The sequence below is a fragment of the Chiloscyllium plagiosum genome, unplaced genomic scaffold (assembly GCF_037043375.1).
Source record: "Chiloscyllium plagiosum isolate Xiang-an unplaced genomic scaffold, Cpla_swu_hap1 HiC_scaffold_42, whole genome shotgun sequence".
Classification (NCBI taxonomy): Eukaryota; Metazoa; Chordata; class Chondrichthyes; order Orectolobiformes; family Hemiscylliidae; genus Chiloscyllium; species Chiloscyllium plagiosum.
Window position 1 is genome coordinate 94,389,101 of NW_028270180.1, and position 21,869 is coordinate 94,410,969.

The 21,869-nt window shown below is 44.8% G+C and overlaps 1 long non-coding RNA gene across 1 annotated transcript in view; it reads left to right on the plus strand.

The window, feature by feature from the left end:
* The first annotated feature begins 773 nt into the window (after positions 1-773).
* Positions 774-21,869, plus strand: part of LOC148138008 (uncharacterized) — a 70,211-nt gene continuing 49,115 nt past the window's right edge. The window contains exon 1 of the long non-coding RNA XR_015754155.1: positions 774-808. This is a non-coding gene — a long non-coding RNA (uncharacterized LOC148138008). The remainder of the gene's footprint in view (positions 809-21,869) is intronic.

The window sequence follows — 21,869 nt, forward strand, 5'->3', positions numbered from 1 at the left end:
TTCCACAATGTTGTGTAGCTGTGAATATTGATGACCCATCTTTGTGTTCACCCTGTGACCATGTCTCCGTGATGGCGAGTAGATAGAAATCACAAATTAAGAAACAGTAATTTTTGCCACAATTTCCTGTCACAAACCTAATTTCAGTTAAACTCAGTCCCTTCCTGTTTCTTCCTGTTTGTCTTTACACACATCTCCATGGTTTTCCAATATTTCAAGCTTTCTCTTTGGATTTGGGAATTTCATTTAACCTAAGCCCTGTCCCTTCTCATCTGTGTCATTTTAAAACAATTTGATTGACCAGGGCACAGTTCCAGTGGAGCCCATCCCAATATAATGGCTGACTCCTCCCTGAGGACTGGGAGCAGTTCCCACTGCATCAGAACCACGTCTTCTGACACGATTGTGTGATCCTGATATCTTCCTGCACTCTGGTGGTAGCACCCAGTATCTCTCCATGTAGTATCCCTCGATGTGTAGGTCAATTTGCTGCCTCTGTCAGTGTTTCTCCCTCTTACTGCTGGTCTGAGATCCTGAATCAACAGAATTCTCCAAACCAGAGAGCCTCAACAGCACAGGCCAGGGATGGAGACTAGGATTTTCCAGATCTCTGCTGAACTCTGTGCCACTCTGCACGAGTTATCCTCATTGCATCAATCTAATTTCCCATTCTGTCTATTTCTCTGTCTCATGCAGTTAATCAGGATATTCCGGACTCCTGTCTCATCCATCACCTCATTGAAGACGCCTCGTCAGCCAGAGAGAGATGGAGAGGGAGATCTGGAGCCTTCAGTAAATCCTGCAGCTGGTAAGATCACTCATAGTAAACAGCACAGGGAGGAGTTAGTGGCCTTCTGTATTCAGACCTGGAAGACAGGACACAGGTATAGTGCTGGGCAAGGAGGAGCAATATTCTAGGCTTCATTCTCACCATCTTGTGAGGGTCCTGCTTTCACATCTGCTGTGCTGGTCCTCCCTGAGACAGTACAGGGGATCGCAGGCATCAATCCTAGCCCATGCTGTATTCGTGATCTCTGTAATATCCTCCAGTCCCAATAATCCTTCCTCTGTTTGGAATCTCCTCTCATCCATACTATTCTCTCTGTCTCTATGTTTATCAGGTTCTAAAATCCCTAACAACCTAATTCCTAAACTTCTCCAGTAGATCCTAAATTCCTTCATCCCTGTAAACCCCGACTGTCCTGTTTATCCCTGTAAGCTCCTCCTACCAATTCCAACCTCCCAGTCAACGTATTTGTCTTTAACCTCTCCATCGGTCCCTACCTATGTAATCGTCTCCAGCTCCTACAACCCTTCCTTAGCTATGGACAAATTTGTAATCTCCTTATCGTTCTCCAATTCTTCGATGTTAATCTTTTAAAATTTCACCCTAGTTCCCAACTCCAAACCCCTCCCGAGCACAGGACCCTCTTTCAGTTTGTGCAACCCTCCCTATCTGTATAACTGTCTCCAACCCAGTTACCTGGCATTCTCCATTGCCTTCCTGTCTATGTAGCCTCCAGAATCTTGAAGCCTTCTTATATCTGTAAACGTCTTCAGTCACGACAACCTTCCATATCTCTGTTAGTATATACTGTACTCTTCTCCCTGAAACATCCCCTGTCTGTGCCTCTCAATCTGCCTGCCTCTCCCTACATTCATCCCTACCCCAGCTCCCTCTATCATTGTAAATTCCTCCAATTCCCAAACATCTTTGGCCCACTGACATTCTTGTCCAGCTGTAAATCTGTTTAATTCTAACATCCTTGAGCCCCTGTAAGCCTCCCTATCGCTGTAACCTCTTCCCATCTGTTCAAACACCCACTACTGAGGAATGACTCCCTGCATTCGCCATAAGGCAGATGGAATGACAGTGAACAGATATGATGGAACTGTCATTACAGGGATGTAGCTGCAGAATGAACATCGCTGGGAAGGGAATATTGAAGGGGTTGTTGAAGAGTCATACAGTCATAGAGATGTACAGCATCGAAACAGACACATTGGTCCAACCCATCCATGCTGTCCAGATATCCCAACCCAATCTAATCCCAAGAGACAGACGGGGCAAAAAGCCAACATGTTGTGAAGAAAGGATGAAGTTAATGTATTAATGAGACAATCATGTGGATCTGAAGATCAAAATTTGGAGTCTATTTGGGTGGACCTGAGAATAAGCAATCAGCAGCAACCATTAGCAGGAATTATTTTATAGGCACCAGACAGTGATGGTAATGTCAATATGGTTACAGTCAGGGCACTGAATGTACTGGCAGCAAGGGCAGTACAGTAACTGTAATGATGTCAAAGTCCAGAAGAAAGTTAGGATACTGAGGGACATTGATATACAGAAGGATCTTGGTGCAAATCAGTAACTTCCTGAAAATGGCAATAGAAAGCACCCGGAGGAAACCCTCACAGACACGGGGAGAAAGTGTAAACTCCACACAGTCCGTCGCCTGAAGCAGGAATTGAACTCGGGTCTGGCGCTATGAAGCAACAGTGCTAACCACTGTGCCACCGTTCGTGGACGGTACGGCCTTCATCGGTCACAACGTTGGCTTTAGTGGTTTGCATATGATGCTGTGATTCTATAAAACTTCTGTTTGGCCACATTTGGAGTACTGGGTGCAGTTCTCATCTCCACACAATAGGGAGGATGTGGAGCTTTGGAGAGGGTGCAAAATGGGTTTATCAGCACGTTGCCTGTGTTAGACTTGTTAAGGGTGTGTTAGGTGTAAGAGGAAACTAAACGAAGTTGGATTGTTTTGCGAGAGTATCAGAGGCTGACAGGCGACCAGGTACAGGAATATACCTTTAGGACAGGGACAGATAATGTGGATAGTCGGAATCTCGTTTCCAATGTGTAAGCTTCAAGTACTAGAGCGCATATGTTTAAGGTGAGAAAGAGAAAGTTTAAACGAGATGTGTGAGGCAAGGTTTTTTTACATAGAGAGTGGAGGTTACCGAGGGATGTTGTTGAAGCAGAAATGTGAGTAAAGTTTTGAAGTGGCATTTAGACAGAAACGTGACAGGTAGAGAATAGAGGGATATGGACCATGTGCCGGCAGATGGTATGAGTTGAGAATAACGTCTTGGACAGCACAGACATGGTGGGCCGAAGGGCCTGTTGCTATGCTGTACTGTTCTATTTTCTAACTTCCCAGCATCTGCCCGATCAGGCCCCCTCAGAATCTTGGATGTTTCATTCTATTTCTCTCTCATTATCTAAACTTCAAGGGTTCAACCTCAACCTACTCCACCTCTTCTCATTAGAAAATCCCTCCATTCCCAGATCAACCGAGTGAACCTTCTCTGACCTACCTCCAATGCCTTTCCTTCGGGCACTCACACTGTTCATAATATTCGAGGTGTGGTCTGACTTGTACCTTGCACAGTTTTAGTCAGACCTCCATGTTTCTAGACTCCATTCCCTCTATAATAAATGTCAGCATTTGATTTGCCTTCTCTATTACCTGCTGACCCTGTAAGCTACCTTTTTCAGATTGATAAACAAGAACTCCCTCAGCCTTTTCTGATGTCAGTCTGAAACCAAATATTGTTAGCCTGACAGTAAATCAGAAGTATACTGAAATTGTTAGAAATGATATGTCAATATACAATAACTGGGCACATGAAAATACATTTTCTAAAAGAGAATTTGTTTTTGAGCCTATTGGATTTATTTGTTGGTGTGAACATAAATGGCAGAATTGTAAGGGTGCAGGAGGGGTGTAGTGGTACGGGGGATATGGTGTATTTGAATTATCAGAAGCCTATTATGCAAGTTTCAATAAGCTAAACAGTATCTTTGTAGAGAATAGGACCTGTTGAATATTAATGAGGTCGCCTATGTGTGGAACCAGAGGAGATGGGTGAGATATTAGACAAAATAACCTTGTCAGAATTTACTGTGGCGAAAGACATGTAAGCTCGGGAACTTGGGGAAATAAATAGTGATGTCTTGGAAAGAATACTCAACAGAGAAGAGAAAGTGCTGGAATCTTAAAACAAATAAAGGTAGATCAATCCTCAGTAGCTCATTAGGTCAATCCTAGAATGTTGTGGGAAGCTAGGGAAGAGATCGCAGTGTCCCTAACAGAGATATTTATATTATCAACAGACACAGTGAGGTGTTGGGAGACTGGAGGGTGGCTAATGCTGTTCCATCACTTAATTTCCTGGCTGCAGGGAAAAGCCAGGAAATTACAGCCCAGTGAGCCCAGTGATGGGGAAGTTGTTGGAGGAGATTCTGAAAGAAAGGAGCTACGTATATTTACAAAGGCAAGGGCTGATACAAGACGGTCAGCATAACGTTGTGAGTGGGAAACCGTCTTCCACAAACCGGATTGACTCTTCGAGGAGGTGACCAAGAGAGAGATGAAGGTAGAGCAGTGAACATTGTCCACGTGGACTTTAGCGAAGCATTTAACAAGGTTCAAAGGGATGTAGAACATCTAGCCAGGAGGAAGAAGGAAGCTTATTTAAGGTTGAGGATGCAAGAATCAGACAGGTTTCTAGAGGGTAACATGGAGCAGCACGATGGCTCAGTGGTTAGCACCGTGAGCTCATAGCACCACGGACTCTATTTCGATTCCAGCCTCAGGCGACAGTCTGTGTGGAGTTTGCACATTCTCCCTGTGTCTGCGTGGGTTTCCTCCACGTGCTCTATTCCCCCCCCCCCCCTCCCCCACAGCCCAAGAATGTACATGTTAGGTGACACAGCCATACTACATTACCCATAGAGTCCACGGATGTGTAGGTTCGGCGCATTAGTCAGGGCAAATGGAGAGAATTAGGTTGGTGGAATGGTTCTGGGTGCTGTACTGTCTGGAGGGTTAATATGGAGGTGTTCGGCCAAATGGCCCGTTTCCACACTGTAGTGAATCCCTGGAGATACCAGGAAGGAATGACGAATGGACTTAGGACAACTAGAAGGGGGCATGAAAAAGCTTTGTTGGGAAGGATTAAGGAAAACGGTAAGGCATTCTCCAATTATGGGAGGAAGACGAGGATGGCAAGAGTGAGGGTAGGGATAGTGGAGGGAACTTGTGTCTGGAGTCACAGGAGGTAGGGGAGGCCCTTAATGAATACTATGCCTCAGTATTCACTGCTGAGAGGGACCTTGTTATTTGTGAGGACAGCGTGAAACAGGCTGATATATGTGAACAGGTGGATGTTAAGAAGGAGGATGTGCTGAGAATTTTGTAAAAGACAAGGATAGATAAGTCACTGAACCAGACTGGATGAACCCAAAGTTACTACAGGAAGCGAGCGGCGAGATTGCTGCATACTTAGCGATTATCTTTGCATCTTCACTGTCTACTGGAGTCGTACGAGATGATTCGAGGTTGGCAAATGTTATTCCCTTGTTCAGTAAAGGGAATAGCGATAATCCTGGGAATTACAGACCTGTCAGTCTTCAGTCCGTGGTGTCCAGATTATTGGAGAGGACTCTGAGAGAGCGGATTTATGACTCCTTAGAAAACCCTAGTTTGATTAGAGATAGTATGGTTTTGTAAGGGGCAGGTCATGCCTCACAAATCTTATTGAACCTATTGAGAATGTGACAAAACACTTTTATGGCTCATTCAGAAAGTACGGAGGCATGGGATACAGGGGAACCTGTCTGTCTGGATACAGGATTACTCGCCCACAGAAGACAGAGGGTGATGATAGATGGAAAACATTCATCCTGGAGCTCAGTGACTAGTGGTTTTCTGCTGGGAGAGGTTACAGGGCCGTATCTCTTTGTGTGTTTAGGAATGACTTGGATGTGTGAGTGGAAGAGTGGGTTAGAAAGTTTGCCAATGAAACGAGGGTTGGTGGAGTGGTTGATAGTGTGGAGGGCTGTTATAGGTTGCAACAGACAATGACAGGATGTAGAGCTGGACTGAGAAGTAGCAGATTGAGTTCAATCTGGAAAAGTGTGAAGTCATTCATTTTGGAAGGTTGAATTTGAATGCAGAATGCAGGGTGAAAGGTAGGATCCTTGGCAGTGTGGAGGAACAGAGGGATCTTGCGTTCCAAGTCCCTCGATCCCTCAACGTTGCCACCCAAGCTGAGAGCCTTGTTAAGAAGAAATATACTGTGTGGGGTTTCATTAGTTTGGGGATTGAGTTTTAAAGCTGTGAGGTTATGCTGCAGCTCTATAGAGCTCTTGTTAGACCACTCTTGGAATATTGTGTTCATTTCTGGGCCCCTCATTACAGCAAGGATGTGGAAGCTTTAGAGAGGGTAAAGAGGAGATTTACCAGGATGCTGCCTGTACTGGAGGGCATGTCTTATGAAGAGAGGTTGAGGGAGTTAAGGCTTTTCTCATTGGAGTGAAGAAGGGTGAGGGGTGACTTCGTAGAGGTGAACAAGATGATGAGAGGCACAGAGAGAGTGAAGATTGAGAGACAGTTTTTACCTTGACATAACTAGCTATTACAAAGGGGTCGAATGTTAAGGTGATTAGCCAGTGGTTAAGGGGAAATTTCAGAGGTAGGTTTGTTACATTTAGAGTGGTGGGTGAGTGGAAGTCACTGCCAGCAGTGGCAGTAAAATTAGCTGCATTTGGAACATGTAATATACTTCTGGATAGGCACATGAATGGCAGTAAAATGAAGGATATGTAGGTGAGTTTGATCTTACATTCGGATAAAAGATTGGCATGGCATCATGGCCGAAGGGTCTTGTGCTGTACAGTTATGAGTTCTACTTTCCATGTGGTAAACTGGGTAATAAGTTCAGATCAATGTAAAAGGTTATGACATTCAGGAGGAGCTAGTCAACTGGATATAAAATTGGCTTGATGGTAGGAGACAGAGGGTGATGGGAGACATGTTGTTTTTCTGACTGGATGCATGTGACCAGCGGTGTAGTGGGTCCACTGTTTTTTGACATTTGGATCAATGGTTTGGATGGGAGTATTGGTTTTGTGGTAAGCAAGCTTTTTTTGGGTGACACTGACATTGGTGGTAAAGTGGACAGTGAAGGAGGTTATCTGTGATACAACAGGATGAACGGTACTGCTGGGATAGAGGGATAAAGAATAGCAGATGGAGTTTAATTAGATAAATGTGAATTGTTCCATTTTGGTGAAACAAACCAGGGTGGGACTTGTTCAGTTAATGTTTGGACCCTGGGAAGTGTTGTCAGTCAGAGACCCAGGGATACAGGTACATATTTTTTTGAAAGTGGTGTCACAGGTAGACAGGCCGGTGAAGCTGACGTTTGGGATGGTTACCTTCATTGGGTAGAGCATTGAGAGTAGGAGTTGGGATGTCATGTTGTGGCTGTACAGGACATTGGTGCAGCCTCCATAAAAGCATTGTTGATCAGTAGGAAGAACTCATCTGGTTCACTTACATCCTTTAGGGAAGGACATGTGACATTCTAACCTGGTCTGGCTAACATGTGACTCCAGACCCACAGCAGTATGTCTGACTCTGAGCCACCCTCTGGATAATTACCAGTGGGGCAACGTATGCTGGTCCAGGCAGTGACACCCACATTCCATGAATGAATAAATAAAATGCTTATGTCCATCCCTACCTCTGCAAACCCCTCCAGCTGCAGCGATCCGTGCTGGATTTGTTTAGGCCCTGACCACTCTCTGTAACATTATCACCACCTCCAGCATCTTCACCTCTCTCTGTTCCTATTGTGCCAATAAACCGTGACAATGATTCCCCTTCCCACTGCCCTCCTCCTGCTAGCAGACCCTTTGCAATCCCTTTAATACTTACTCCTAAAACACTCTGTCAGTTCAGGATTTTAAGTATTTTTGGTGACCTTCTCAGCCTCTTAATCTAATGTAATCCATTTTGTCCTGAGTGAGGGACCAGTGGGGATTTCTTGCTGAGGTTTTGTCTGTTTCAATGGAATGTCCTTTTGTCCAGTGTTTTACACTGTTCATTCAAATGTTTTCCATTTCATTAAAAGAGCACATATTTCAGACTGTTTAGCCTGTTTCTCTTGGTCAGTTATCCTCTCAAACTCAAGTAATTGGCTATTTTTGTTTTTAGATGCAGCTTGTCCTTTCTGTGATTCACTTTAAGATGTTATATTCCTTAAAACTGCACTTTAACACAATTTGCCGGAGGATCTCTCCAGGTGAAATTAAGCATTCACTAAATTTCATCGCGCAACGGTGGGTCTGAGATAGTTACATCCCGACCCAGTTGTACAATGATTTATTCAAAGAAATACTGAAAAAAATTATCCGAACTCCTCTTGCAATATCACTCTTGTCAGGGTGATTGTCCCAGATTATACGAATTTTGAAGTTTCGCTGAATTATCATTATGCCTTTATCAAAAATTCCAATGAGCTCCTGTTTAATGCAGAGATGAACAATGGAATGCTGTTCGGTGGCTAAAACTGTTCTGCTGCTTGAGTCCTTGGCAAGTAGTAGCCAGAATTTACATTCAGGCAGACTCTACTTCATGATCTGAGGTCAAATGCTTTCTCTGTAATTTTTTGTTATCCATTATTGTTAGTGTAACCCATTTTGCCTGAGTTTCCACAAGGTTGTGATCCATTGAATACTTTTGTTCGCCCTGGAAGCATGTCTCTCTGGTGTCTAAATCTCTTTTATCTCTGAGTCTTAAATCCATCTCCCTTATTACAGTGACATTATCCATTAAAAAAAAACATAACTTACTCTTTCCTACAATTTTCTGTCACAAATCTATTCACTGATGTACAGTTTTAGTTAAACTTTGTCCCATCCTGTTCCTTTCTGCTTGTCTTCAGTCACATTCCCATGCTGTTCTGATGCTTCACCTTTTCTCTTTGGATTTGGAAAGCTCCTTTCACCTGTACCCTGTCCCTGCATCCGCTCTGTCAGTTGAAAGCCATGTCCATAAACCTACCGACATGATTGGCCAGTACACTGCTCCCACCATATTCCCGTGAGACCATCCTAATGGATTATTTATTAAATCAGTTATGGGATGTTGGTGTCCCTGGCTGACCAGCATTTCTTGCCCAGCCCTAGCTGCCCTTGAACTGAGTAACTTGCTCGGCCATTTCAGAGGGTCATTGAGAGGTAAACACTTTGCTGTGGGGATGTGGAGATGTCCTTCTCGAAAGGACAAGTGTTTGGGTTTTTTGTCCAACAGCAATGGGCTCATACTTATTGATGGATTATTATTATTTTAAAAACTATTAATTTCAAATGTCACAATTTCAGATGGTGGGATTCAAACCTGCCTCCCCTGAACATTAGCTGAGGTTTTGGATACATTCTGTAGCAATAATACCACTAGGCCATCACTTCACCTGCTCACTGGGTGCTCATCCCTGAGCACTGATACCAGTGCATCATGAAGCTAAACCCATTCTTCCGACACAATTGTGTGATCCTGACATCTTCCAGCAATCTGGTGCTCTTACTTAATATCGCTCCATTTTCCAGATCTCTGTGGGGCCCAATGCCATTCTCCCTGTGTAACCCTCACTACATCAGTCTAATTCCCCATTGTGTCTATTCCTCTGTCTCCTGAATGTATTCAGGAAGATCCTGACTCAATAGTCTTGCCAGCTGCGGGGTGGATCGTCCATCACCACATTGAACACAGTTAGTCAGTCAGAGACAGACAAAGGCAAAAGAGATCTAGAGCCTTTAATAAATCCTGTAGTGAGGTAATATCGCTCACAGTGCACAGAGCAAAGAACTATGAGAGGGCTCCAAACATCTGTGAACAAGGCATGACATTGATACAGTGCTGGAGGGGTAGCACAGTACAGACACACCCCAGGCTCAATCACCTCCCCTACTGTAAGTTCTGTTGTACTAAGACTCACTACTCTGAAACACTGTATCTGTGCCATGTCTTGTGGCCCAGTGTCTTTAATAATTTTTAATTCCTATAACATTTCCTATCTCTTTAACCTCCTCCCTTCCCGATATTCTCGCCACATATTTGAAACATACTGCATTCCAGCCTACCATCCCTATCTCTGTAACTTGCTTCAGTGTCTACAACATGCTTTATCTCAGTAGTCTCCTCCTCCAATAACTGGAGACAGAGGCATGCAGCATGGAAACAGTTCTTTCGATCCAACCACTCCATGCTAACAAGAGTCCCTGAATGAGACGCGTTTCTCTACATTTGACCCATATCCCTTCAAACCTTCTACTCTCCATGTACCTAGCCAAATGTCTTTTACATGTTGTTATTCTACTTCTTTCTACCACTTCCCCTGGAAGCTCATTCCACACCTGCACCATTCTCTGTGTTAAAAATGTTCTCCAATTCCTTTAAAGTCTTTCCTCTCTCGCCTCATATTTATGCCCTCTAGGCCATAGAACATGACAGCGCACTATAGGCCCTTCGGCCCTCAATGTTGTGCCAACTTCTGGAACCAATCTGAAGCCCATCTAACCAACACCATTCCATTATCGTCCATATGCCTATACAACGACCATTTAAATACCCTTAAAGTTCGTGAGTGTACTACTGTTGCAGACAGTGCGTTCCACGCCCCCTACTACTCTCTGAGTTAAGAAGCTACCTCGGACATCTGTCCTACACCTATCTCCCCTCAATGTAAAGCTATCTCCCCTCTTGCAAGGAATTGCCTTCCGAGGGAGAAGCCTCTCAACCCATCTCACCCTGTGCTTATCCTATATGCCTCAATTAATTCGCCTCAAATGTTTTCTCTCGAACGAAAACAGCTTCAAGTCCCTCAGCCTTTCCTTGTAAGTCCTTCCATCCAGACCAAGTGACATCCTAGTAAATCTCCTCTGAACCCTTTCCAAAGCTTACACATCCTTGCTGTAATGTAGTGACCTGAACTGTAACCAATATCCCAGGTGTGGCCACCCACTAGTTTTGTACAGCTGCAACATGATCTCATTGTCCGAAACTCAATCCATTTACCAATAAAAGCTAACACACCGAATGCCTTCTGAACAAACTTATCAACCTGAGTGACAATTTTCAGGGATCAATGTACATAGACACAGAGATCTTTCTGTTCACCGACACTACCAAGAATCTTACCATTAGCCCAGTACTTGTGTTCTTGTTACTCCTTCCAAAGTGAATCACCTCACACTTTTCCATATTAAACTCCATTTGCGAACTCTCAGTTTAGCTCTGCAGTTTATCTCTGCCTCTCTGTTACCTACAACATCCTGCATCACTATGCACAACTCTACCAACCTTCGTGCAATCCGCAACTTCACTCATCCTTCAATGACAAGCAACAGTGGATCCAAAACACATCGTGGCGTTACCCCACTCGTAACTGAATTCCAGGATGTATATTTCCCATCAACCACTACTCTCTGTCTTCTTTCATTGAGCCAATTTCTGATCCCAACTGTGAAATTACCCACAATCCCATGCCTCTGTATTGTCTGCAATAACTTACCATGGGGAGCCTTAACAAACTTAACAAACAAGCCTTACTGTAATCATAAACACTACATCAACTGCTTTACCCTGATCCACCTCATTGGTCACCTTCTCAAAGGTCTCAGCGGTTTGCGATGCTCGACCTACCCTTCAAAAAACCGTGTTGACTATCCCTCATCAACTTATTCATCTCCAGATGGTTATAAATCCTATCTCTTATAAGCCTTTCCAACACTTCACCCAGAATCAAAGTAAGGCTTACAGCTCGTATAGTTACCAGGGTTTTCTCTGCTTCCCTTCTTGGACAAGGGGACATTTGCTATCCTCCAGCCTTTTGGCACTATTCCTGTCGACAATGACAACATAAAGATCAAAGCCAATGACTTAGCAATCTCCTTCCTGGCTTCGCAGAGAATATGAGGATAAATCCTATCCAGCCCAGGGGACTTAGCTATCTTTACAGTTTGCAGAATTGCTAACACATCCTCCTTATGCACTTCAATCCCATCTAGTTATGGACTCCACTACCCTGAGGTAAAGATGTTGGCTAATCAACTTACCTGTATCCCTCATGGTTTACTAAACCTTTATACGATTACCCCTCAGCCACCTACGCCCAATGGAATACGAAGGACAATGATAGAAACATCTCTGCTCGTGTCCCTGCTACTACTTTGCCACAATGTTCTGGGATACACTTGTTCAGGACCTGGGGCTTTCTCTACCTTTGTGTTCTAAGACCTCCAGCGCTACCTCTTCTGTAATGGGAACTCTTTTCAAGACATCATTATTTTTTTCCCTTTGTTTCTTAGTCTTTGTCCACAGTGCGTTCTGACATGAAGTATTCATTTAGGGTCGCGCCCATCTCCTGTGGTTCCACATATGGATGGCCTCACTGATCTTTGAGTGGCCCTATTGTCTCTCCATTTGTTTTTTTGTCCTTGTATGCTATAGAAAACTCTTTGCATTCTCCTTAACCTTATCTGCCAAAGCTATCTCATTACCTCATGTTGCTTTCCAGCTTATCCAGATTCTCGGATTCTGTCAAACTCTCCAGCATCAGTAACATCTTCGTCAATCTTTGCTCCAATTACAATTTCAGATAATGCTTCCTAAATCAGGATGATCAGAATTCTATGTAATACTCCAACGCTGTGCTGACTATCCCCAATTAATCCTTGCTTTGCAAATGCATGTAACTCCTGTTCAGCAGAATCACTCCCAACAACTTACGCACCACTGACATCAAGCTAATTGGTGTTTATGTCCCTGGCTTTCCCCTGCAGACTTTCCTAAATATTGCTGAAAATGTGTTGCTGTAAAAGCGCAGCAGGTCAGGCAGCATCCAGGGAACAGGAGAATCGACGTTTCGGGCATAAGCCCTTCTTCAGGAATTACAATTACAAGGCAATGTTCCTGAAGAAGGGCTTATGCCCGAAACGTCGATTCTCCTGTTCCCTGGATGCTGCCTGACCTGCTGCGCTTTTCCAGCAACACATTTTCAGCTCTGATCTCCAGCATCTGCAGACCTCACTTTCTCCTTCCTAAATATTGGCACAACATCAGTCACACTCCAGGCTTCCAGTTCATCACCCGTGGCTGTCAGTGATAGAAAAAACTCTTTCTGGGACCCCACAATTTCTTCCTGAGCTTCCCACATTATCCAGGGATGTACTTGATTAGTTCCCAGGGATTTGTCTACCTCTTATGCATTTTAAAACCTCCAGTACCTCCTGTTCTGTAATGTGGACTCTTTTGAAGACATCACTGTTTATTTCCCTGACTTTGCCAGTCTTTCTTTACAGTAAGTTGAAACGTGAAATTTTCGTTTAGGATCTCAGCCATCTCCTCTGGTTCCACACTTGGTTGCCCCCAATGATCATTGAGGAACCATATTCCGTCCGTATTTAATCTTCTGTTGTTAATATACTTATATTTTCCTCAGTTTGATCTGCTAGAGCTTTCTGTGGTTACCTTTGGGCCCTCCTGATTTCCCACTTAAATGTATTCCTCCATCCGCAATGTTCTTCAATCGATTCCTTTAACCCAGCTGGCTATATGTGACATGTGCTCCATTTCTCTTGATGTCAACCTCAACATCATTCAGTGTTTCTTACTTGTATCAGCATTATCCTCCACACTAACAGGAATGTGCTGGCCTGAACTCTCATTTTATCTCATGTTTGAAAGCTTCCCATCTGCCTGACGTCGCTGTACTTGCAAATAGACTCCACAATCAATTGTTAAATGCTCTTGACTAGTACCTTCTGGATTCAGGCAGGGCCAGTTTTGATCAATAACTTGTGAACCAGCCATGTTCTTTTCCATTGCTATTTTGAAACTAATACGATTGTTGTGAATTTGCCAATGTGTTTCCCCACGAACACCAAGCGAAGGTCAGGTTGTACCCCTTCCTGCAGTCCGACCATTGACATTCTGACTGGGACAGTTTTGTTGAACATGCCTAACAAATCCCTCCCATCCAAGCTCTGAACACTCTGGCAGTCCTAGTCTAAGTTTGGAAAGTTAAAATCCCCGACCATTGCAACGCTATCATTCTTACAGATATCTGAGATCTCCCGACATATTTGCTGCTCAATTTTCCCACTGACTATTGAGGGCCTGTAGTGCAGTCATATCAAAGTGATGATCAATTCTTATTTCTCATTTCTACCATTACAGCATCACTGGGCGATCCCCAGGAATATCCTCTCTAAGTGCTTCAGTGATGCTTCACTGATCAAAAACTCCAATCCTCCTCCTCTCTCACTCCTGTTCTCTCCATCCTGTAGAATCTGTACCTTGGAACATAGAGCTGTCAGTCCTGTCCCTCCCTCAGCTGTATTTCTGTAATATCTATGGTGTCTCAGTCCCATGTACCCGTCCATGCACCAAGTTCATTTGCCTTTCCTGTTAGGCCTGTTATGTTGAAATAAAGTTGTTTAATTGATCAGTTTTCTCTCATTGCCTGCTGTGCTCTTGCCTGCCTTGTCTATTTAAATGACTCTCTTGAAATTCTGTCCCAGCCCCAACCTTCAGATAGTAGCCTGAAACCATCCTCTTCAGTGTGGGCAACACACTCACCTTTCATGTCATCTGCACACTGGATAATGACCCCTTCTGCTTTCACATCCAAGGTATTCATGTCCATACAAACAGCAATGGCTCCTGCACAGATCCCTGTGGTATACCCACTGATGAAAGAATTTCAAACACAAAACCAACACTCCTCCAATTGTGAATCCAATCTACCAACTTGCCTTGGATCCCATTGGTCTGTTGGACCAGCCTTCAATGTGGGACCTTGTCAAAGGCCATAGTGAACTCCAAAGAATCCGCAGCATCTGCACAGCCATCATTAATATTTTTATTCGTGATTTCAAAGAAAACTCAGCTGAATTTATCAGACAGAATCTTCTTTTACCAAATCCGGGCTGACTATCCCTAATTGTTTCCTGCCTTTCCAATTATTGATTCATTCTGTCCCTCAAAATTGTTTCCAATAATTTCCCTCGCAATGCTGCCAGACTATCTGATCTGTAATTACCTAGCCGATCCCTGCTGCCCTTCTTGAACAAAGGAACCACATTAGCGATCCTCCAGTCATTCGGCACTTCAACTGTGGCCAGCAAAGTATACGCCAGGGCCCTAGCAATCTCCTCCCTTTCCTTCTATAACAGCCTGGGATACATCTCATTGGGCACTGGGGATTTCTCCACCTTTATGCCTGTGAAAACATTTAATACCTCCTCCTTATTGATCTTAACATATTCTCGAACCTCACCATCTCAACAGAAATCCCAAGCTACAATCCTTTCTCCTGTGTGAACACAGATGGGAAGTATTCATTGAAGACATCACCTACTTCCTTTGGCTCCATGAACAGATTGTACCTTTGGTTTCCAGCAGGATGCAGTCTTTAGCTGGGACTCCTCTGACTATAGACACAAAATATCTGCTAGCTTTTCCTTAATACTGTCGACCAAGGATATTTCATGGCCATTGCTTGTCCCTTATTTTTTAAGGACCCCTTGCCCTCTCTATACTTGTGAATGACTTCACCTGATTTTATTGCACTGTATGTTCTTTATCAAACTCACAATATCACTTGATTAGTATTCACTGGACTTGCTGCCTTTGTCATTCCCACTTTATTAACACACTGGCCATGGATTCTCACTGTTTCACTTTAACATATTCCACTTTCCACATATAGCCGTAGCTGCAGATAGTTCAAGCCAGTCTCTGTTTGCCACTTCCTGTCTCATTATCGGAGACTCAGTTGTGAGCGGGACAGACAGGAGACTGTGTGGCTGCAGAAGAGACCCCAGGATTGTGTGCTGCCTCCCAGGTACCAGGGTCAAGGATGTCTCTGAGCGGTTACTGAACATTCTGAAGTGGGAGGCAAACAGCCAGAGGTCATTGTGCACATCGGTCCACATAACAGAGGTAGACAAAGTGATGGGGTCCTGTGCAATGAGTATCGGGCGTTAGGTAAAAAGTTGAAAAGCAGGACCTCAAAGGTAGTGATCTCCAGATTACTCCCTGTGCCATGTGCCAGTGAGGATAGACACAGAAAGATAGGGCAGATGGATGTGTGGCTGAGAAGCAGATGTCGGGTGCAGTTATTGGTTCATTGGGATCTCTTCTGTGGTAGAGGTGACCTGTCAAAGGGGGGCGCGGGTTGGACTTGAACCAGAGGGAAATCAGCATTCCTTGGTTGAGGGTGGGGGGGAGGTTGGCTGACTGGCAACGCACGAGACCTGACTGGTAAGGCAGATGAGCTCAGAGAATGGATTGGCTCTGTGGACTGGAATATACCAGCATAATAGAAACATGGCTGACAGATATAGGTATTAGATACAATGCTGGGCAAGGAACAGTTACATTCAAGGCTTCAATCCCACCATCTTGTGAGGGTCTTGCTTTCCCCTCTGCTGAACGGTGCTCACTGAGACAGCACAGGAGGTCCCAGGCATTAATCCTGGCGCATGCTGTATTTGTGATCTCTGTAATATCCTCCAGTCCCGATAATTCTTCCTCTGTTTGGAATTTCCTCTAGTCCACACAATGCTCTCTGTCTCTGTCAGGTTCTCTAACCCCTAACACCCTAATCCCTAAACTTCTCCAGTAGATACTAAATTCCTTCATTCCTGTAAACCCTGACAGTCGTGTCTATCCCTGCAAGTTCCTCCTACCAATACCACCCTCCACGTCAATGCATTTGCCTTTAACCTCTCCATCCGTCCCTATCTGGGTAAATTTCGCCAGCTCCTTCAACCCTTCCTTATCTGTGAAAAATTATTCTGTCCATTGAACTGTCCAGATCTGTGTAATCCCTTCCAGACCTGAACTACCTCCCTGTCTTTGTAACTATGTCAGGCTCCTACCTGAGAATCTCACTATATGTGAAATCTCCCAAGGAATCCTGACCTTAGGAACCTCCTCCACCTGTTAACATTCTCCATGGCTGTGGATACCATCCAGTTCTACCGTCCCTATCATGGAATTTAGTCTCTACAATCCTAATGATGCCAATAAACTCTTCCCCTCTCAACCAGATTCAGTCTCTGTAAACTCTAGTAGTCCCTAATCCCCTTGCTGTGCATATAATCTCCTTCAGACATTACAAATCTTTATACCTTTAATGTGCTCCCCTTATCACTACACTAGATATTTGTTATATTCATGAGCTGCTGTAATTGTCACTGTGACACTCACCATGTTCCATCCCTACATCCTTCCGTTTGTCTGAAAAGTCCTCCTTATTCTTAAACCTTCCCTCTCTATGTTATCTGTTCAAGTCTCCACAACCCTCCATACCTCTGGAGAAACTATACAGTTAAAGCTGCTGCAATAACCTCAAATCCTCCTGATCTTTCTAACTCCCTTTAGTTGTGAAACTCTCCCCATCTCTGTAACATACTATCCTACAGGGTTGAAAGTCCTCCCTATCTTTGCTCCTCCAATCTCTAGAGCTGTCCCAGTCTTTGTAACTTTGTCCTGCACCTTGAAACCTCCTGGTTGCTGAACCCTCTTCAGACACTGTACTTTGTCGATTTCTGTAACTTTCCCCTGCTCTTAGAAATCCCCTATCTGTATGACCCCCTGCAGTTTCTGCAATGCTCCCTATCTCTAACCACCAACTGCTTCCACAACCATCCCTACATTTTTTCCCACTTCCAGTTCCTTCAGCACCTTCTATAGTTGAAAACTCGCCATTTTCCAAGGCTATTCCACTTCGTACAATGGCTGTCATAATGGCCCACACTCTCTCTAACCTGGAACTCTCTCTATTATCCGTTAACATCTGCAGCCACCACTGCTGTCTGTATCTTTCTTCGCTCCTCCAGTCCTATTAAGCTTCCCATTATTGCACTAACGTAAGCCTGTGTATCTTAGTACTGTCCTAAAAGTTTTCATGTCACTGCAAACTGCTTCAGCCCTGCCATTATCTCCATAAGCATCTACAGCCCTTAAAGCCCTCCCTTTCTGTGTAACCTCTTCCAGTCCTGACAACATCCCAATCTATGCAGCCCCTTTAATCTTCACTTGTTGGGTAATCCCTTGGAATCCCTGACGATTTCCCGATCTTAGTACAACCCCCAATCTTTGTGACTCTACAGTTCCCATAAGACTCACTTTCAATGTCAGCTCACCCAATCCATACATCCACCTTTAACCTCCTTATCCTTCTCCAATTCTTCGATCTTAACCTATTTAAACCTCCCACTCCCCCCCCACCCCTCAACCCTCCTGACCACAGGAACCTCTTTCAGTTTGTGCAATCTTCCCCATTTGTGTAACGCTCTCTAACCCAGTAACCTGGCATCCTCCATTTCCTTCCTATATGTGTAGCCTTCAGAACCTGGAAGCCGCCTTATAACTGTAAATGTCTTCCGTCACTACAACGTTCCATATCTCTGATAGTATATACAATTCACTTCTCCCTGAAACACCCTCTGTCTCTGCCTTTCAGACTGCCTGCCTCTCCCTACATCCATCCCTATCTCCAGAATCTAATCCAGCTCCCACTATCTCTGTGAATTCCTTCAATCTCCAAACCCATTTGTCCCACTGACATTCTTGACCAGATGTAACTCTATTTAACACTAATAGCCTCGATCCCATGTAAGCCTATCTCTGTAACCTTTACCCATCTGTTCAACCAGCCCCCCCCTCCCCACTACTGGGTAATGACTCCCTGTATTCGCCATAAGGCAGATGGAATGACAGTGAACAGATATGATGGAACTGTCATTCCGGAGATGTAGCTGCAGAATCACCATCGCTGGGAAGGGAATATTGAAGTGTTGTGGGGTTGAGTCATAGAATCAATGAGATGTACAGCATGGAAACAGATCCTTCAGTCCATGCCGACCAGATATCCCCACCCAATCTAGTCGTAAGAGGTAGACGAGGCAAAACATCAACAACTTGTGAAGAAAGGATGAGGTTAATGCATTAATGAGACATTATGTGGATCTGATGATCAAAAGTTGGAGTCCAGTTGAGTGGAGCTGAGAATAAGCAAGCAGCAGCAATCATTAGCAGGAATTCTTTTATATGCACCAACCAGTGATGGTAATGCAAATGTGGTTACAGTCAGGACACTGAATGTACTTGTAGCAAAGGCAGTACAGTGACTGTGTGTGACAGTGGTCTCCATCCCGACTGGATCACTAATGAGTATCAGGGCTGTAATGGATGGATTCCTGAATTGTATACGAGATGGTTTTCTGTAACATCATATCAAGAAACCATCAAAAAAATTGTCTTGTGTAGATCAAATGCTGTGTAATAATAAATATCCAATAATGCCATTATAAAGGGGTTTTCTGAGCAGAGACCTATAATGTTATGCAAGACATACTGAGTTTGAGTTCAGACCACGAGATGTAGGAGCGCAATTAGGCCATTTGGCCCATTGCGTATGCTCTGCCCTTCAGTCAGATCATGGTTGATCTGATGATCCTCTACTCTATTTACCTGCCTTTTCTACAAAATTCTTGTTTCTCTGTTTAATTAAAATCTGACCATCTCTGCTGTAAATATTCTTAAGGGCGCAGCCTCGGCAGCCCCCTGCAGTCAGGAATTCCCACAGAGTCACTATCCTCTGAGTGAAGACATTCCTCCTCATCTCCATCTTATATGGGTGAGCCCTTGCTGGGGCTTTCTGCCCTCTGGTTACAGATTCTCTCACAATTGAAATGAAAGGGAGTGACAAATATAATTATTGCAGATGAAATGAAAATTGGTGGAGTTGGGATTAATAAGGCGATCCAAGGTTGCAGGAGGTTACAGATCAGTTGGAAAGATGTGCAGAGAAATGGCAAATTGAGTTTAATCTGGACAAGTGTGAGATGATGTCAAAGTCAAGAAGAAAGTTAGGATACTGAGGGACATTGATATACAGAAGGATCTTCGTGCAAGTCAGTAACGCCCTGAAAATGGCAACAGAAGTGTTTCAGATGGGAAAGAAGGCAAATCGAACACTGGCCTTCATCAGTCACAACGTTAGGTATAGTGGGTTGCATCTGATGATGGAATTGTACAAAATTTCTGTTTGGCCACATTTGGAGCACTGGGTGCAGTTGTCATTTCCACACAATAGGGAGGATGGGGAGGCTTTGGAGAGGGTAAAAAAGGGGTTTATCAGCATGTTACCTGTTTTATGTTTTTAAGGATGTGTTAGGTGTTAAGAGGAAATTAAACAAAGTTGGAATGCTTTGTGACACTATCAGAGGCTGACAGGTGACCAGGTACAGGGATATAACGTTAGGACAGGGACAGATAATGTGGATAGTCAGAATCTCTTTTCCAATGTGTAAGTTTAAAATACTAGAGCGCAGATGTTTAAGGTGAGAAAGAGAAAGTTTAAATGAGGTGCGTGAGGCAAGTTTTTTTACAGAGAGTGGAAGTTTTCGAGGAGAAAGTGAGGACTGCAGATGCTGGAGATCAGAGCTGAAAATGTGTTGCTGGAAAAGTGCAGCAGGTCAGGCAGCATCCAAGGAGCACGAGAATCGACGTTTCGGGCATGAGCCCTTCTTCAGGAATGAGGAGAGTGTGCCAAGCAGGCTAAGATAAAAGGTAGGGAGGAGGGACTTGGGGGAGGGGCGTTGGAAATGCGATAGTTGGAAGGAGGTCAAGGTGAGGGTGATAGACCGGAGTGGGGGTGGGGGCGGAGAGGTCAGGAAGAGGATTGCAGGTTAGGAAGGCGGTGCTGTGTTCGAGAGATTTGACTGAGACAAGGTGGAGGGAGGGGAAATGAGGAAACTGGAGAAATCTGAGTTCATCCCTTGTGGTTGGAGGGTTCCTAGGTGGAAGATGAGGTGCTCTTCCTCCAACCATCGTGTTGCTATGGTCTGGCGATGGAGGAGTCGAAGGACCTGCATGTCCTTGGTGGAGTGGGAGGGGGAGTTGAAGTGTTGTGTCACGGGGTGGTTGGGTTGGTTGGTCCGGGTGTCCCAGAGGTGTTCTCTGAAACGTTCCGCAAGTAGGCGGCCTGTCTCCCCAATATAGAGGAGGCCACATCGGGTGCAGCGGAGGCTATAAATGATGTGTAAGGAGGTGCAGGTGAATTTGTGGCGGATATGGAAGGATCCTATGGGGCCTTGGAGAGTAGTAAAGGGGGAGGTGTGGGCGCAAGTTTTGCATTTCTTGCGGTTGCTGGGGAAGGTGCCGGGAGTGGAGGTTGGGTTGATGGGGTGTGTGGACCTGACGCGGGAGTCACGGAGGGAGTGGTCTTTTCGGAGCACTGATAGCGGAGGGGAGGGAAATATATCCCTGGTGGTGGGGCCCATTTGGAGTGGCGGAAATGACGGCGGATGATACGATGTATGTGGAGGTTGGTGGGGTGGTAGGTGAGGACCAGTGGGGGTCTGTCCTGGTGGCAATTGGAGGGGCGGGGCTCAAGGGCGGAGGAGCGGGAAGTGGAGGAGATGCGGTGGAGGTCATTGTCGATCACGTCTGGGGGAAATTGCGGTCTTTGAAGAAGGAGGCCATCTGGGTTGTACGGTATTGGAACTGGTCCTCCTGGGAGCAGATGCGGCGGAGACAAAGGAATTGGGAATATGGGATGGTGTTTTTACAGGGGGCAGGGTGGGAGGAGGTGTAGTCTGCATAGGTATAGGAGTCGGTCGGTTTATAGTAAATGTCCGTGTTGATTCAGTCGCCCGAGATAGAAATGGAAAGGTCCAGGAAGTGGAGGGAGGAATCTGAGACGGTCCAGGTGAATTTGAGGTCGGGGTGGAAGGTGTTGGTAAAGTGGATGAACTGTTCAACCTCCTCGTGGGAGCACGAGGCAGCACCGATACAGTCATCGATATAGTGGACGAAAAGGTGGGGGTGGTGCCAGTGTAACTGCGGAAGGTGGACTGTTCCACATATCCTACGAAGAGGCAGGCATAGCTGGAATCCATGCGGGTGCCTATGGCTACTCCTTTGGTTTGGAGGAAGAGGGAGGATTCGAAAGAGAAGTTGTTCAGGGTGAGGTCCAGTTCAGTCAGTCAAAGG